This window comes from Amblyomma maculatum, chromosome 1 (genome assembly GCF_055883805.1).
Source record: "Amblyomma maculatum isolate TAMU_Amacu chromosome 1, ASM5588380v1, whole genome shotgun sequence".
Lineage (NCBI taxonomy): Eukaryota > Metazoa > Arthropoda > Arachnida > Ixodida > Ixodidae > Amblyomma > Amblyomma maculatum.
The window spans coordinates 139,363,524-139,379,355 of NC_139344.1; the positions used below are offsets into that span (position 1 = coordinate 139,363,524).

The window sequence follows — 15,832 nt, forward strand, 5'->3', positions numbered from 1 at the left end:
TGTGTGTGTGTGTGTGTGTGTGTGTGTGTGTGTGTGTGTGTGTGTGTGTGTGTGTGTGTGTGTGTGTGTGTGTGTGTGTCGACGTAAAATTGTTTAAGATGCTCTCATGCAGTTAAAGTTATTTGCTTTTTGCTACTACAAAACTACATGTTTGTCGGCGCGCGTGTGTGCAAACAACTCATGCGCAGGTACTCAATATACTTGCGGCCCCGCATAAGTTCAGTACTCTCGCACGTTTTCATTGTAGTGAGCAATCCCTGCAGCGTGCTAGGAAGACGCAGGCTCGCGACTCGAAGCCCCTATGTCGCTTCGAATACCAGCTCTAACCCCGCCAGACCACCGGAAGAAAAAGAACGAAAGCAAAAGACTGAGAATGCACAGAATCTGCGCTCGCTCATTCCCCCGGGGAAGGAAAATTCTGTTTTTCTGCTGCCCATAGTCATGTCAGCACTGCTTGGAGCCATGGGGGAGGGGAGAAGACTGTGTTGGAGGAGGAGCCATGGCGTGGACAAAACAAACTGCCGCGAGCGCTTCCTCTTGCAAGGAAAAAAAAAAAACAGGCTCCGCGAGATACACTTACGTGACCTGTAGACTACGTCACCCATGTGTCCCGTGATTGCGCGCTGAGGACCTCAAAAAACATTCTCCCAAAGAATGCCACCACCCTAAGCCGGGCGCCGCGGCGCAACATATGTATACGCTCCCTACGCTCCTGCGACTTGCAGCGCTCCATCGCTCCGGAGACCACCTCGCTCCCATTGCCGCGCGCTGATGACGGCATACTTCACGTCAGGGTGGGTTTCATGAATTCGCCACAAGTGTTCGAGGCCACGCTTTGTGATCTCAAGGATATAATAGGATAAACTTTATTGCTCTACTTTCATCTTTTCGTCAATGGCTTGGCATTCAGGGCTCCATCTCACAGGGTTGGCGCTCCTATTCCAGGGCACCACTGAGTTTTGCTGGTCGCTGGGCATGGATGACCAGTCCTCTTTGGAGGATTGGGTTGCCGCTAGACAGCATACTCTCCCACTGTTCCGTGCTCGGATTTTCTAGTTAGTGGAAAGCTTGTTTTTTATCGCATTCCCAAGTGATGCGATATAGGGTGGGTATAGCACCGCACCATGGGCAAACCTCCCTGTATTAGTTCGGGAGCATTTCGCTTAAGATGTGCCAGTTTGCAGTTTCCGCCAGTAGACTGCTTCCTGTTGATTTAAGACGTTGTGGAGGAGGGTATTTTACTTTCGTCCCTTTATAATAATTTAGGATATCAGAATACGTCGGGATTATCCTCATGAAGATATCCGGGTCCGCGTTGTGAAGCACTTGGTTCGTGTGATCGCGAGCTACTTCGTCGGCCCTTTGGTTACCCTCAATCTCGGTGTGTCCTGGTATCCAGAAAATGGTGTGTGTAATTGGTTCTAGGTAGGCCCGCTCAAAGGAGAATTTGGAGCGCTTTGTGGCCTATTCTGCCGTTGGTGAAGTTACGGCATGCCTCTCTCGAATCTGTGAGAATTGTCGAGTTTGTTTGCCCGGTAGCCCTCTGCGGCCGCTAGAGCAACAGCCATTTCTTCTCCTTCGGTTACCGTGCAGTCCAGTGCCGACGCGCTATATAGCGATTTCGTTGAGGTCCGAGCTTATCACTGTCGCTACGGCTTTGTAGTTATCTGTCGGCGTTGTTTTGTATGAGTAAAGCGCGGCGTCTGTGTACACCATGTTCGCTTTTGTTGCTAAGTATTTTTTTACCTATTTTGCTTGGGCTTCCCGCCTGGCCGTGTGTAGGTTTGGATCCATGCTTTTTGGGGAGCGAGCTCACCCTAAAGGTGCTGCGGAAATTGTCGGGTATGCTCGCCGTTCTCTGTTCTAGCTCTTTCAACTTCCCGATACCCAGTCTTTTGAGGAGCGATCGGCCGGTAGTGGTCTGCTGGAGTCTCGCTTTTTATTCGTTTCCAGTTGCGCTTCTTTGAGTTCCTTAAAGGAATAATGTACTCTGAGGGCTAGCAGATCCTCCGTCGACGTGTTGATTGGGAGATGAAGAACTGTCTTGTATGCTTTTTATTTATTTATTCAGGTTACCCCTAAAGGCCCTCGAAAGGAGGGTATTACATAGAACTAAATATTAAGTATAACATTAAAAGAGAGAAAGAAAAACAACAGCAAAATATTCTACACATTTCCGTCACAGCGAAGTAGCTCTTAGAATTTTTTTATGTTAGTTTCTGTAGCGATGTGCGATAGCAAGTTATTCTATTCAATGATAGTACGAGGTATGAATGAATTAGCATAAGATGATGAATGACACTTTGCGCGTTTAACTTTTAAGTCATGATCAAGTCGCGGAAAAATGATATCAGGTGACTGAAACAAATCACTGCGCAGTAGTGGATGGTGATAAAGCTTATGGAAAAGTGTTAACCGAGAGTGTTTACGACGACATGATAAGTCTTCCAGCTCAGCACGTTGCTTTAATGCTCTGACGCTAGTGAAAGGTGAGTGGTCTGAAAAAATAAAACGCACAGCACGGTTCTGCAAGGATTCGATGTTGGCGATAACATAGGCTTCATCAGGGTCCCAAATAGTCGCGGTATATTCCATTTTAGGGCGTATTAGACTGATATATAAGCAAGTTTTTAAGAAGACCAAGTGAACGGTTAGCAGCAGCTAGGATGAGGTCGATATGGTGATGCCATGTTAGATCAAACTGAAGGTGCAGCCGAAGGTATTTGTGTTTGTTATTTCTACAGGATTGCCATTGAGCATAGCGTCGGCTTGTTCCCTTTCACTCTTGGTGATGTTGTAGTACGGAAGGGAGTACGTGACTCGGCTGATCACGAGGCTTTTGACCAGCTTGATCGTGTCTCCCTCCCTCATGCCGCTTCTTCTCTGCGACACTCGGGTAATCATCCTGGCAACTTGTGTGGTTGCTTGTTTGAGGAAGCCGATTGTGTGGGCGCATGTTTTGCACCCACATTCCCAGAATCTTATTCTTTTCACTTTACGGTATTTTTTGCCCTTCGAGGATGGCGTTGAGGCTCTCTTCCGTCCGTTTTCCTCGTCTGATTCGCAGGAGCTCGGACTTTTCTGTTGAGCAGGCGAAGCCTCTTTCCCTGACGCATTTTTCGGCACACGTTGCTGTTATTTGAAGACGTTATTTTTTTTTTTTTTTTTTTTGCTGAGTGACCCTTGGTTGGTCCAGACCTTAATATCGTCGGCATATATGGCGTGTTGTACGCCTTCACTTTTTTCCCAATTTTCTTGCCAGACCTATCATCGCCACGTTGAAGAGTATCGGCGAGAGACTGATCCCTGCGGTATTCCCTTATTTTGGGTGCGGAATTTTTCGCTTCGCAGGTCCCCCAGCCCCACTGTTTCCGTACGGTTGTAGAAGAAGGGTTCTACGCAGCTGTGTATTCTTCTGCCGCTGTCCAGGTTGTCGAGGCCTTCCAGTATGGCTGCGCGGCTAACGTTGTCAAAAGCCCTTTTTACGTTCATGGTCATTATTACAATTTCCCCATTACACGGAATGTTGCTGAGGACATCTTCCTTTATTTGCAGGAGGACGTTTTGCGTAGATAATTTAGTGCGAAAGCCGAACATAGTGTGGGGGTGCAGATCCTCGTCTTCCATGTACGGTTGCAGTCTTTTCGTTACAATTCGCTCGTAGAGTTTGCCGAGGCAAGATGTGAATGATATTGGTCGGAAATTTGCAACTTGTAGTTTCTTCTCCGGTTTGGGAATCATTACTACTTCTGCATGCTTCCATTCTTCTGGTACCGTTCCTGTAGCCCAATGCGCGTTGAGGAAGCCCGTCAGCTGTGTGACTGCCTCATCACTGAGGTTGCGGATTAGCGAGTTTCTAACCTTGTCTGCATCCGCTGCCGTGTTCCGTGTACATGCCTTGATTGCCGCACCTCTTCCCTGGTTATCGGCCTGTCCAGGTTCGGGTTCTTTCGGTCTCGGTAATCCCCGGTGTACACTTCCGGTAGCTCCGTCCCGTAGCACTTTACTCGGACTTTCTCTAAGAGTTCTTCCCTCCCTTCGAATTTATGTACTAGCCTTTGAAGGGCCTTGCCACTTTACGCTTTGGTTTTAGTGGGGTCTATCAGGGTCTTGAAGATTTGCCACGCTTTTGCCGTGCTAAGGGTGCCGTCCAGCGATCTGCTGAACTGTTGCCAGCTCTGTCTGGGAATCTGCGTTGCGTGTTCCTCTGCCATCTTGGTAATTTCCGCGATCTTCTTTTGAAAGTTTCTTTCTTAGATGCTGTTTCTTCCACCTTTTGGTGAGTCCCCGCCTTGCCTCCCATAGCTTAAAGAGTCGCGAATCCACCTCCGATGTCTGTTCTTTCCACTTCTTGAGTGTAGAGATGGGTCGCTCCGGAGCGAGCCGGATCTTCGGAGTCGCTCCTTTCAAAGAGCCGGATCCGCCGGAGTTGTCGAATCCGGAGTGGTCGGAGCGGTCGGATCTTTCGGAGAGCTGGTTGCTGGTTCTCTCGTTCAATGAACCTTGAAAATTAACGAAAGCGAGAAAGCAACCTCCTGCCCTTTCTCGCAAGATTCGCAATAATGTTCTCGCCCTCGGCTGTCTTGAGCGGAGTGCGCCGTTCTTTTGGACAGCGAGTGGGGTGGTTCTTTTGCTTTTGTTCCATGGATGGAGATCTGCTAGATGGTTGGAACGGCGGTTCTTTTGAAAAGCCGGTTCTTTCTCATTCATTGAGCCTTGTCTGTCGGAGCCGGGTGAAATTCTTCAAAACGCAAAGTGAAAAAGCAACTATACCGCCGTTTCTTGTCAGTGTCACAACCAACCCATTGCCTTGGGATCTTCCCGCGGGTACCGGGGGCGCACTACTGCTGGTGACCGCACTTTTTTAAGAGCGCAGCTCTTTGGCGCCCGTTCATGGGTTTCGAGTCGGCGTTGGCCTCGTAACCCGCTCCGCCCCCCCTTCAGCCAACCAGCTGCGTGGCGCCGACCGCGCGTGTTATCTGATTGCTGCGAGCGCTCCCCTGTTCGCCCCTGCTTATACGTACCCCATCCCCCTCTCTTTCTGCTTGACGGTGAGGGTGCTCTCCGGTTGCCAGCGCCGCCGGGGTGGTGCAGTGGTAAGACGCCCGACTACTGTGCCGGAGTACCCGGGTTCGAACCCGACCTCAGCGGCTGCGTTTCGATGGAGGCGAAACGAAGAGTCGTCGTGTGCTGTGCGATGTCAGCGCTACGTTAAAGACCCCAGGTGGTCGAAATAACTCCGTAGCCCTCCACTACGGCCCCTCTTTCTTTCTTTACACTTTCGCTCCCACCTTCCTCCCTTCCCTTACGGCGCGGTTGAGGTGTCCACAGAAAACAAGTGAGAGTTACCGCGCCATTCCCTTCCTATAAATCAATCAATCTCCGGTTGCCAAAATGCCGGCTCGCTATCAGCGGATCACGGTGCGTGCATCCCAAGCCGAAACGCAGTCACGTTCTTTTCACTCGCTAGCGGCATCAGCGGCGCATCAGCGGCGCATCAGTCAGTCGCTGCTATCTGAATCGTCGCGCAACGTTCCTATGCGCCCACGCGCTGCCTTCCGCAACCTCCCGATAAATTAAAGGGACACTGCAGCGGTTTTAAAATGTGCAAATACTATAGATTTTTGAAGTAGATTATTTTTTAATCATGCCTGTGAAGTTATTTTTTCGATTATGCATAAAACACCTACACAGTCGCCGACTGAAAGCGTGCAATTCAAATTTCCCGCGCCCCGCGCTACTACAGAGGAGGAAAGCGGAGAGAGAAACCTCACTTCTCGGTCCGTCGTGACGTCACCGTGAGGAGCCGAAAGCATTCAGAGCCAACGGAGGGGGCCTTCGGCGTGCGCTGTTCCTCGTCTTGCGTGCGTTGTGGATGTACAAAACACATCAACTTAATGTTGTGCACCTGATACAACACAACTCATGTGTTTTGATGCACTAACAGCTATGGACGCGACGATGCAATCTTTCATTGTGTTAAAAGATCGCGGCGCAATGTGGCGTTGCTGAAAAGAGATAAATTCAAGCCAAGCAAAGGAAATGTTCTACTCGAAGAATTTTTGTGACTTGACTACATGCAGTTTCTTTCTAATGCGATTTCTATAGGGCTTTGGCAAAAAGGCATGGCTGAACCATGACGAGGTTCTTTCTATCTCCTTGCACAAAAAAGTCGGGACAGTCATCATTTCCTAGAACCGCGGTTATTAAAGGAAGAAAAGAGAAGTAAGGCTTGTACTTCGTAGTTCCATTACTTTCTGGCTATTCAGGTCTCATTTGTATGAGAAACGTTGCGTTTAGCGTTGATTGCGATCCGTTTATGGACTGGAATCCGCGATGGGACGGGCAGACAGCATAGGCGCATGGCTGTATTCCGGTGTCTCTTTTTTTTTTTTTTTTTCTGTGCAAAAGTTCCGCGCAACGGCTTTTGTGCTAAACGTCAACAACTCTCATCAGCAGCACGCGCTGTTGATTTTTGCGAACTAGCAGATGATTAAGAAGAGCCCACTGCTGTGTTGAAGCTAGAATGTGAAGGCTTTGCGGGATGCTTTCCAGCACCGCACGTGCCTGATAGAAGATGAGTGTACCGCTCAACTAGGTATAGGTGCATTCAGGTAAGGAGCGCGCAAAGCGAGGTTTCCTTCGATGCGTCCAAGAGAGCAATAATCGAAGTTGTTCATATATGGCCTTGCGATTTTGCGCCCGTTGCTGCCTCGTCATTTTACATAGTCCTGTCGTATTTGGGGATGCAAATTAAGTTGGAAATGAAAACGACAAGGCTCTTGTAAGAAAACACATTTCGGAACATGGTTTTCTCGTGAAGGTATGGGTGTGCTGGGGGGGGGGGGGGCGGGGGAGGGGAGCTGCAGCTTGACTTTCAACATACCTCCGCCGTCAATTCACTAAACCTGTATTGTGAGAGTGCGATAAAAAAAAGAAAGGTTCTCTACGTCTGCTAAATGTCCTATGACCCAAGCAGCATTCTGCGCGCATTTGACTTGGTCTCCAGCACAATGGCCCCGTCAATGCCTCGTATGCATTGCAGAGCTCGGCAACCGCGCTTCGCTTATTGTTCATTTGTCTTGTGGTAGCTGTGTACTGCTTCATCCTTTCTATAAAATTCTTTGTTTCCCCATGATATGGCCACTGACACTCACAGCAGGATTTGGTACACCAAGCCTTGGGCCAATTTTTCACAACAATGACCTTTCGTGCGGGGCGAGAGAGGTTTGAGACAGAGGTAGTCGGCTAGGCCATTGTTCTCTGCCCTTCCCTCCCCGGAATATACGCGCCGAGGTTTCGCTGAGGGCCATGTAGTTTCTGATAATAACGACACACACTACTTTTCAAAATGCCTTACTCTAACCAAAGCAAGTTTTCATGCCAAACCTACGCTCCACACAACGGAAGTTGCTAAAATTTTATCTCAATGTGACGTTTGTATCTTTTAATAACAGATTTTACCGACAAAGACAAGAGATTTGCATCGGATCCTGCGTAGCCACAGTGCTAACATTTTTTTAGCTTTTATTGACCGCGCCCTAGAACTCCGTTTGACAGGGAAGGAAGTACTAAAAGTGTTCAGGTATGTTGACGATTTTCTAATAGTTATTAAAAAACAAAGGTTTGACCAACACAGAATCTGTAAGGTCAGTTTTAGCCAACTTTCAAGAAGAGGGGCGGGGATTGTGTTTTACCCATGTTTGCAGTTTTTGGATTTAATTATTACTTTGGGCGAGCATCATGTGTGTTGGCAATACTCGCGTCGAGCACGAAAGGAGCTGCTGCCTTATTCCTCGGCTCATTCAAAGACTGAAACGCGCTATTGCTAACCTCTGCCTTGGGTCTACTCTTGTGAAGTTGTGTGAACATACTATGCAGGCGAGCTTTGAAAAGCAAGTGGATTGATTGGCTACGGCAGGGTTCCCGAGCTCGGTAATCACTGGCATTGCTGAAGCCTTCCTCAGGAATATCAAATGTAATGTTCAAAAAGTAATGCGAGCCAAGAAAGCCAAGCGTGAAACCAGAAGTGGCACCCTATGTTCACAGGGTTGCACACAATATGAAAAAGGTTGCAAATCGACATGGCGTGCCTGTCGTATTTTCCGCTCCACGAAAGCTTGCACAATTATGCGCGCACATTGCGAGCAATGAAAAGAAGGGCACTTGCAGCAAAAAACATGGCAAGCAGTACGTGAAGTGCTGCACAGGAGTGATATATGAGATACCAGTGACCTGCGGAAAAGCTTATGAATGACCGTGCAGCTGAACATGCACGATCGCAAAAAGAACCAGGAGATGCACATCTTTCACAGCATTGTGCAAATTGTGCAACCGAGCGGCAGAACATGCGCCAGGGGTAAAAAAGATTCTTGCACTGCAAGATATGTGAACCGCGGCTTCATGAGATAAAGATTCTGGGCAGAAGTAGAGATATGAAGGCACGCGAAGCCTTGGAGACATTTTACATAAGAAGGAGAGGGAAAACATGTGAGTGATACATCAGTTCATCTTTTCAAGACTGAGATGACATACTATCTTGAACGGTTTGTTGGATGCATCGCGTTGTTGTTCATGCGCATGCCTTAAAATTTCTTCATATTTGCTGCCTTGGCAGTGAAAAAAGGTCAGATGAAGTTAGCGCTCGTCATGCGTCATTATCTCTTGTGTAACTTAGCACTATTATTTTCAGTCTCGAACAGTATGCACCATTAGCCCAAATTGGCATTCTTTTAAACCATTTAATCATGTTGGCCATAGGGGACTTATGTGACAGAAAATATAATAAGAAAGCTGTATATTCATAAGTCACTGAGAACAAAATATATAAAAAAGGCTGCGTTAATCATATCTGGTTCACTTTTCATACCCTTCTACTTTAAGATGACGACATGTAGTACAACTGAAATCGACAATATGATGAGATTGTCTGCCCGCTTGAGCATCTTCAGAATTTTGTACCGTTTTTCCAGCTTTACTGGACACAATAACAGATTTTTATTGCAAAAGCAATATTACTATAGGTTTCGAGCCTTCAGCGCAATGCGGCCGGTAGCCACGTCTTACCATCAGACGCTACGACGTCACACCCCACGTGACACTAGGGTGAGAGCTGGGCTACCAACTCAAGCGGTCGGCAGGAGCTGCCAACTTGGGTCTCTCGTTTCACATGTGACGGTTATGCCAGAATCAGCCTGCTAGGAATCTGGCATTCACGTTACCCTTATAGGCCACTAAGGCACATTCATGCTTTATATGTAGGCTGAGGAAGAAGAAAAAGAGAAGAACGCTCGGTCACCCGCAAATAATGCTTTCAATCAATATTTGGTTCAGCGGCGTTGAACCCTTGTAATTTTTTTTTTTTGCAGATAGTGACAGTGTAGGGCAGTATTGTTTATGCATCCAGAAATTGACACCAGACCTTAATGGCTTGGTGTGCGTGAAGAAATGAAGCAAGAATAAGTTCTTAACAGAGACCCATATTTTAATGCAATGAAATTGCTCGTGGATCTTTTTCTCAATGTGAAAAATGCAGGTGTATGTTAGTGAAGCAATGAAACTTAGTTGAAAATGAAAAATAAGTTATGTATAAACAAAGAAGGAGGGCAAAAAAATTAGGAAAGGAAAAGCTCGGAAGCACATCACATTTTCCACTGTGGCCATGGAAAAAGTCTGGCTCTTAGACGATGACACCGGCTAGAAATAAAGACCACTATTGATAATACGTCTGTGGGAAAGTTTCGCTTCTCATTTTGCAACTCATTACATGATGGAGCTGAAATAAGTTACACTTATAATAAAGTTGGCAATGAGCTTCTCGCACTTTTTGGCTTAGTTTTCATTGATGGCAGTATGCCACTGTGAATGGTACATCTGGGCACTCTATTGATGTGCACTCCACCGCTCCACCGGTGTGTTATTCATCACATGCAGTTTTTATTCCCTTCAAATTTAATTTATGCTAAGTAGCCAGAAGTTAGTGGCACAAGGTTTCTGCTGCAAGGTGCATGATGCAAACCAGCAACTTTCTCTTGATGTACTAGTGGTGAAAATGTGCTGCTATTGCTAGGGGAAAGGACTATGTACAGGTGAGGACAGAAGTAAACGGAGCGCCCAGCCCAAGAAAAAACTGAGGGTCAGCGCCGCCTAGACCAGCCAGCCGAAAGCAGAAAATCGTCACGCGCATCTGCCCGCCCCCTGCTGGCGCGACCCTCCCTTTACTCCGCATGCCTTGTCACTGTCCTGGCGTCATTGTCGCGATAATGATATGATCATGGTCGGATGGTCGCGCTCTTCTAAACGAGTGGGCATATTATATGCGCGGACCGCTGCCTTGATAAATCATAGTCCGCTGGGGCGGCGCTTATTCAGCTGCTTCGTTTAGAAAGCGGTATATGCATTTCCGCTATAGATGGCTCGCGTGTTTTGAACATTTTTTGGCGCCACCACTCATTTGTATCTCGCTGTCGACCTTCTCGAAATGCGGGAGGTGCCGCCGAAAATTGGGTTTGTTCAATATGGGGGACCAGTAGTCCATATTAGCGGGTACATCATGCATAAACATCGAGGGCACTACTGAGCTGGTCAACGTTTAATTAGACAGGATACTAAATTTGAAGTTCGGACCATGCCAAACTTTCGGGGTGGCCACATTAATTAGGTAGTCATCACTGAGTTACCATAGCTAAGAAATTATATACCGATTAGTATTTGTCGATTAACTCCCCGTCGACCTTACTTTTAACCGGACACCATCTGCGGAAATATTCTACATGCAGGTACTTTCCGCCCCATGGGCGTAGTTAACGTTCAAACACTGACAGTAACTCTAATAAACGAGCCCGGATCTGCGCCGGCACGTCGAGTTCCAGTACGTTTCGTCGGCAGCGAGATAAAAATGAATCCCGGCAGCAACAAAAGTTGGAAACACCAGACACGCTGCCATCTGCGGCGTAAATGCCTCAACTGCTGTCTGAATGAAACAGCTTAAATGTAGCACAGTCCACGCGGGATCTGCTATCAAGCAGCTGTCCGCGCACCATGCCCGCCCGAGAAGAGCGCGACCATCCGATCGCTATTTTCATTATCGCGACAATGTCGCCGGGACAGTGACAAGGCATGCGGAGCAAAGGGATGGTCACGTCGGCGGGAGGTCATGCGCAGATGCTCGCTACGATTTCCTGCTTTCAGCCGGCTCGGCTAGGCGGCGCTGATCTTGTTTTTTCTTCAGCCACGGCCGGCCTCGAGGGAAAGCGCGCTTCTCTAGCCTCACCAATGGGGTCTGTTTCCACCGCCCGTATGCAGCGAGGGAATATGCTATCAAGGTTACAACATGCCAATGTTAGTACATTTCGTGCTTCAGGCACATTGGCTACAAATGAATTACTTCTCCTCTATGTGAAAACAGTCATTGACTTTGCTTCATGCATTTTGCCTCGCTTAACTGATCAGTATTAGACATCTACATTTGCCAGACATTGCTCTTCGGGCTGGTGGCGGAGATAAATGTATTAATATATTGTAGCAATAAATTATCATTAAACCTTTGCCACTTACTTTGTTTGCAAAAAAAAAAAAAAATCTTGCTTTTATAAGTTGACGTACCACACCAAAAGAGGAACAAAACTCTGTTTAGGGACCAAGCTAACGAAACAAAACTCATGAGTGCTGTCAGAGGCAGCAGATGGCGACGACAATCTCCACCTGGGCATGATCGACGAAAACAAGATTGTTTTGAAAAGTGCCACATGGCTGTCATTTATCGAAAAAGAAGCATACCAAAACAATATTTATACTGTATTAGTCTCAGAACAGCCACAAGAGCTGTTAAAAGCCAAAGGTAATTTCCTTTGATGGTAGTGCGAATTGGTTTCCAAGATCAAATAAAAAAGCGCGTGCATGTCACTCATGAAAGCGGACCAGTAACGAACTTTGTGCTCTGCACATAACCAAACTTCAATCAGAATTCCAACAACAGAACTCACTTGAAAGCTTGCAGAAGCCGCTCATTACTGTCCCACTTTCTAGTACAGTAGAACAAAACACGTCATTTCGAGAGCAACCAAGTGCTTTTAATCTCCGCACTTTCATCTCATTGTCGCCTTGCGAAATGCACAAATCATTCTCATTGCATGCGCGGCGGAACGTGTCTACACGCAGTAGAGGCGCTGAGAAAAGTAATGCATCAGCTTTTGGGCTTCAAGCACAGCTGCGGATGAGTTGGTTTTTTTTTTTTTTTTTTTAAATGCAGGTATTTTCTTCACCGGACGGCTTAAGTAATACAGTCGTACCTTATTGGCGATCTTGCCGAAATACAAGGCTTGTGTTATAGATCGCATTTCGGAGCCGATTTGCATATAAGCGGTATGTAACAAACCTGCGTCTTAGCGTGGAGCGGCAGTGCGCCAGCGATTGAATCAATGCACAAATCGCATTTAGTTCAAAACAAGACGACTAGCCTCATACGGTCTTAGGAGAAGATTCGCGGCACAAGAGCGCGCACACACATCCACGCAAAAACGCGTATCGCGTGCTACCTAGGGGCCTAGGCACTCAAGAACACGGGCGCAGAGGTAGCCGAGGCCCTTGCGGGCGCTACCCTCGCTAGCGGGGAATGGGGGGGGGGGGGGGGGGGCGGAGCTAGTAACAGCCAGCCGACGGCCTCTTCTTCCTCTCCATCTTCGGAGGTTTCCCTCACGCGTCGCATCCGTTCGTTGGGATCAGATATGCGACCGGCCTCCGCGACCGCCGGCTGCCTTTGTTACTCCCCCGCGGCTTTCGCAGGTCCCGTCCCAAGGGAGTCGTCGGTGACTGTCCATATATGGGCAGGTTCCTGCCGCGATACCAAATGTGGGCATGCGTAGAGTTTGGTCACTTGACGCCGGCATGGCGCAGTGCGCAGTGCCCAGGAAATGTCACTGTCCGGCGTCCGCAGGCTCGGGCACGCGCACGAACAGTCACAATGCTCTGCGACAATACCGGCGCCGCTTTTCGAAAACTCCACACTCACCAGCGACCTAAATACAGATGCCGCTTCTCCTACATCGCCGCGGGGCCTTACAGTGAGCCTAGCACAGGTCACAACTTCAGCACCGGATCTCACTCAAACCTCTGGATCCTGTGCGTGCTTTTTTGTTTTTTACTAAATAAAGAAATATCGTTCACATTACTTATTTCTGGTTTACATGTCCTCAGTGCATTTTCCAATGAGTTGCACAAACAGCTCTATATGCATGAGAAGAACTCCAAGCAAAATTGGCAAGAAAACAGGAAGCCATGCAATATAGAAATCCGATACTAACATTATGCATGCCAGTAAGTAGGGCTGGCTTACAAATATTGCTGTACCAGTGAATTTGAGAGCATGAAATTTAGAAGCCAGTGAAACATCAGGTGGCAATTATTACGATAGCCGACAAACAAGGTTGGGTTGCCTGTATTGAACAGGTAGTCAATAGGAATATATATACAATTATCGGCTTGAAACTGGAAGACCAGCATTGGAGGTATGCCGGCTTTTCAATGGCTAAATATATATCTGATCTGTTTTATTACCATCTCTCTTGACCACCGGGTCTGCATAGAGGAACCCATTCAGAGCCTCAATGGCCCGGACGCAGTCCTGATAGTTGGCCATGGTCACAAAGCCAAAGCCCTTGGAGAGTCCTGTGGCCGTGTCACGGATGATGTTCACCTTGGTCACAGTGCCATATTGGGCAAAAAGTTGCAAGAGCAAGTTCTCGTCTGTATCGGTCTCAATGTTGTAGACATAGAGCGTGGGCCCGCCAGCTGCAGTTGGAGCCGGAGCCATGCCACCCATTGGATACTGGTAGGAGCCCGTCCGTTGGTTGCACTGACAGCGACCCTGAGCACCACACATGGGTCCATCACCAGCACCTGGGGGTCCGGTGAGCTGACCCTGGGCAACTTGGCCTTCGGGCGGCCGCAGCTTCTTGGAGTTGTCCTCTGCAAACTTTATCAGGAGTGGCTCGGTGGCACCCGGCAGCGTTTGGCCCGTCAGCGCTGCCATGGCAGCTTCGGCGTTCTCGCGGAGCTCGTACAACGCGAAAGCCACCCCCTTGTTGGTAGCACCCGTGTCATCCTTGAGCACCCTGAAGTGGATCAGCCGGCCAAAATCAGCAAACAGCTTCTCAGCCTGCTCTGCCTGCTCTGGTGGAAAGTGCTTGGGGATGCCACGGATGTAAAGGTTGGCGGGTTTAATGGTCTCACCGCCGGGCCGCGCGTACCCCACCTTGATCTTCTTGTTCTGCAACTGCAAGCCGTTGAGTGTCTCAACGGCTCTTGCTGCGTCACCAGCTCCTTGGTAGTCTACAAAGCCAAACCATAACTGTAGCCAGTTGCCTTGTGGCGCACAACCTTGGACGACTTTATGGGACCGATGCTGGTGAAAAGGCTGCGGAACTCCTCGTCCGTCAGGGTTTGGGGAAGGTAGTTGATGATCAAGTTAGTCTGGCTGTTGCCTCCGTCGCCTTCCATGGCTTCGTCTTCTTCCACTGTGCACGCTGGGTCGCATATTGCCGTTCCCCAAAAACTGCAGGAGTGGAAGTGACGGGTGCGTCACTCAAAAATAAAACGCAACCTTACGTTTTGTTCCAGCATGAAGCGCAGTACGGAAACTGAAGTGGAATAATAATAAAATAGTTTTATGGACTAAAATTACTTACTAAAATTGCTAAAGGTAACATACACTCACTGAAGACAGGAATTGATTATGGTGAACGTAATTGTACAGTTTGGTTTGTGGGGTTTAACGTCCCAAGGCAACTCAGGTTATGAGGGACGCCGTAATGGAGGACTCCGGAAATTTCGACCACCTGGGGTTCTTTAACGTGCACTGACATCGCACAGCACACGGGTGTCTTGCTTTTCGTCTTCATCGAAAAGCGGCCGCCGAGGACAGGATTCGATCCTGCTTCCTTGGGAACAGTAGTCGAGCGCCGTAACCACTGCGCCACCCCGGCGGGGCGTAACCGTTGCTATACCGTCACATCCTGGCTGCGTTCGCGGCTGGTTTTGCTGCTTTAGGAACAAAAACTTGGTATTATGCAAGCTAAAGGGGAACGTACCCCAAGAAATATGGTAGTAATTTATTTAAACGTGAATTTTTAAAAATAAAACACTGTACCTACAGGAATCGAAAACATATCTTGCAAAAAGGTACGTGGTGTGGTATATGGATCCATTGGGCCACAGAAGCGACGGGAAATTTGGCCTTTAAATGCGCTCTTATCGTTTTCATTAAACATACTAAATATGGCGCGACGGACGCAACTGGCATGATTAGAGGATTACTGCAAGCAATTTTAATCATGCAAAATATTTTATTGTGTATGCATTTTAGTTTATGCACTGCAATGTATACTAAACATATAGCTTTATTGACTTCCTTTTATTTGTGTTTTATTTTTTAGTAACGTCACCCGGCACTTCCGTTGCTGCAGTTTTCAGGGAATGGCAATACGCCGCTGGGTCATACCCTCGTTCTTCCGGTTCGGTTTCGCTTGCTCCCGCCTTGCCAGGAGCTCACAGGACTGATGGCTAGGCTCCGGAGGAGGAAAAAAAGGCACTTCGAAGCAGTGCAGCAGATGGGTCAACTAGGCAGCAAGTCAGCGAACCGGCCAGGAGGACAGGAGGGTCCCCAACGTCAGCAGCAAGGAGCAGAAGCGATGACTAAAAGACTACGGGTCCAAGCCGGTAAAAAGATGGCCAGAAAAGGAACAAAAAATTACGAAGAAAAAAACCTAGTAAAAAACATGGGAAAGACAGAAATTCACGTCATGGATGCTGCGTTAATTATTCATTCATAAATAAA

The 15,832-nt window shown here is 47.9% G+C and overlaps 1 pseudogene; it reads right to left on the bottom strand.

Annotated features, from left to right (window-relative positions):
• Nucleotides 1–13,525: 13,525 nt before the first annotated feature.
• LOC146204098 (ELAV-like protein 1 pseudogene) lies at nt 13,526–14,546 on the bottom strand (annotated as a pseudogene).
• Between the last annotated feature and the right edge of the window lie 1,286 nt (nt 14,547–15,832).